Below are 3,691 nucleotides of genomic sequence, written 5' to 3' on the forward strand. Positions count from 1 at the left end.
AAATTTGACGAATGTATTTTAATAACAATGATGTAAACATATGATTTAATACAAAGATTTTAGGAGTGATTATTATTTATTGTTATTGTTTGTTATTATAATTATTTTTTTTTTTTTGCTGATGTCAGAAATTTGACGAATGTACTTTAATAACAATGATGTGAACTTATGATTTAATACAAAGAATTCTGGAGTGATTATTATTATTATTATTATTATTATTTCTTTTTTGAAAACATATAAACATCTGGCTTCCGGATTCGATAAAAGATTGATATACAGAATATCTAATCACTGTAACATCAATTAAATAAAAACTCAGTTATGATTAAGCAAAACTTCCTTTATTTATACAAAATTTTGCGTCGGTTTCGTTCTGTGGCTTCTGGCTCAGTGAGCGCGATGGATGTCATTTCTGCTCTGTTCTGAGGCTTCGGTGTCTTAGGTGGCGGTTCCGTTCCGGCTCAGTGTGCGACAAGCTTAAGAACCCAATACCCAACATAAAGCGATACTCATTAACATCTAAATTATTCCAACATCGTCTTCAGCGCTGCTACAACGCAACTGTTTACCACTAAGCCGCTCTACCTTAACTTGGCCAACGATTCCCATTTCAGCAAGTTAGATCTATGGGGCTTCGGATACGCCACGCCGCACCTCCTTAAGCCTAAAACAGGTCGTTACCTAGGTCTACGGCCTTTTCTTTTTTAGAGCTGTGAGAGAGATACATTGCCTTTTCCCACACAATGTTTTTTTTTTCTTTTTAATCTGCACATAAAATAAGAATATTTTTCTGTGCGCGTGTCGAATAATGTTATGTAGGGTGGATATCAGAGTAAAAATATCAGAGTTGTGAGGTATAACCTTTGATTATCTCAAAATATTTATACTAATAATAATAATAGTTTCCGATTTACTTACTGTCCAGTTTGCTTATGTCGATATATTTTAGTAATTGTTACTATCTTATATGATTGGTCATTTATTGAAGATATTTTATCGAGGATTTGATTATTAAATGAGTGTAATCATAAATAAAACCCTTAATGTTATTGCTGTCTACACTATAGCCAACATAAATTCTTTAGATCTAGACGCATTAAAAGTATATTTAAAGATCGCTCATGAATGGCAGAGGCAAGGGACAGTGACATAGCCTTAGTAAGCAGGACAATGCCCTAGAGACTGACCATACATATGTATGATCAGCGCCCAAGCCCCTCTCCACCCAAGTTAGGACCAGGGGGCCCAGGCAATGGCTGCTGATGACTCAGCAGGTCTACCTATAGGCTTCCAAAAACGCCCCATCCTTAGCTCACAAGGATGGTGCGGTTGCAGACACCAAAGGAACAAAGAAGCTTGAGCAGGACTCGAACCCAAGTCTGGCGATCACCAGGCAGAGACGTTACCAATAGGCCACAAATATCCTATATACGATAATAGATTTATTTCATATCATTTTATGTACTATTCTAGTCTATCTATTTTAATATCCGTTATAACTCTCATACATATATTGTGCAATATGAAGAAATACGACACGTTTTAAGAAATCTGGAAGAGCAAATGTTAAATCTAAAAAGGTCGGGATTTGAGAGACCTTTCCTTGCAAGAAGACTCAAGTGAGAGCGTACCTACGCCAATGCCCTTCATTGGGTTGCGGTGGCCGATGTGGTAACGTCTCTGAATGGTGAACGCCAGACTGGGGTCAGAGTCCCGCTCAATCTCGTTGGTTCCTTTGGTCGCTACAATCTCACCATCCTTGTCAGCTAAAGATGGGGGTTTTGGGGGAGCATTTAAGTCTATCTGCTGAGTCATCAGGAGCCATTGCCTTGCCCTCCTTGGTCCTAGCTAGGGTGGAGAGGGGGATTGGACGCTGATCATATGTATATATGATCAGTATATATGATCAGTCTGTTTAAGCATCAACCAAAGAAGGTGAGTTTTGTGACATTCTCGCCTTGTTTTTATTTGCTTACTAAAATTTTCTTTAACTTTTAGACTGTTTTCTTTTGGCCCCATAATTCATTACATACCTCCTACCAATACATTGTAGCAAAGAAAAACATAGATTATTTTCATTCACATAAAATAAATATCCATTAATCCTTAATCTTTTCAAAAATCACATCTGACGCATCAAAAATACTGAAAATTCACCCCTATAATTAAAAACATAACTTTATCTTTTGAAATTCCTCCCCTTCTGTTTCACGTACAGTTTAAAAAAAAAAATCTGGGAATAAAAAGAGAATTACAAAAACAGTCAACACAAATAGTGAAATCTAAGCGCATGATAATAATCCCCTTTTGCTACATTTCCTAATTGAAAGGAAATTGTAATTTCGAAAAAAGGGGGGAGAAATTCAAGAGTCAAAATCTGCATTTTATAAATAAAAAGAAACACTGATATATTGCATGAAAAGTTCAGGCGACCTCAAGGGGGAGTTTTCGTTCGTTATTATAAGCAACATTTTCCTCTGTTGAATAAACACTTCATTTTGAAATAGAGGTATATGCAAACATTAGTGCACACAAACAAACAAAAATAAAACACACACACATATCTATCTATCTATATATATATATATATATATATATATATATATATATATATATATATATATATATATATATATATAAATTTAAATGTTGGGCAACAAATAGTATTCAAATTCCAACTAATTCTGCCTCAGAATCAATATATCCAAAGGCTAATTCATATAAGGTAAGTGCATCTACCCAAACCCGGAGTCGACCCCTCACACACACAAACACACACATTCAGACACACACACACACACACACACACACATATATATATATATATATATATATATATATATATATATATATATATTATATATATATACATTTATATATATACACACACACACACACACATATATATATATATATATATATATATATATATATATATATATATATATATATATACACATATTCATATATAGGTATATATATCTATCTATATTTATATATATATAAGTATATATATAGGCATATATGTGTAATTTTGTTTCTACTGTACATATATACATATACTGTAGGTATATGCATACTGTATATATACATCGACATAATATACATACCGTATATGTGTGTTCGTGTGTGTATTAGCATACATAGATAGACAGATATATATATATATATATATATATATATATATATATATATATATACACACACACACATATATATATATATATATATATATATATATATATATATATATATATATATATATATATATATATATACATATGTGTGTATGAACGTTTTTAAGTATATATGCATTTGCGTCTGAAAGATATAAAAACACCCAAGAAATGTTTCCATACTGGTGGAGTTGTAAGTTTACGTCTAAAATATTCAAAAGCGACCTCATATCTGAGGAGAGTTGAGACGAAATAAAAAAAGAAGGCTAAGAGAAATAAAAACAAGAAAAGTAAAGCATAAGGGGAAAGAAAGAGGAAGAAGAAGAAGATAAACAATTATCAAGTCAATTGAGAAGAAGGTGGATAACGATTCACATAAAAAGATATAAAACCGACGGTAATACAAGAAGGATAATTTTGGATTTGAGAGAAAAATTTTTTTAATTCACCATACTGTAGCTGATAGAATTACTCGGAAATACAGTATTGTATAGACAAATGAAATGTTAACG

The sequence above is a fragment of the Palaemon carinicauda genome, chromosome 13 (assembly GCF_036898095.1).
Source record: "Palaemon carinicauda isolate YSFRI2023 chromosome 13, ASM3689809v2, whole genome shotgun sequence".
NCBI lineage: Eukaryota > Metazoa > Arthropoda > Malacostraca > Decapoda > Palaemonidae > Palaemon > Palaemon carinicauda.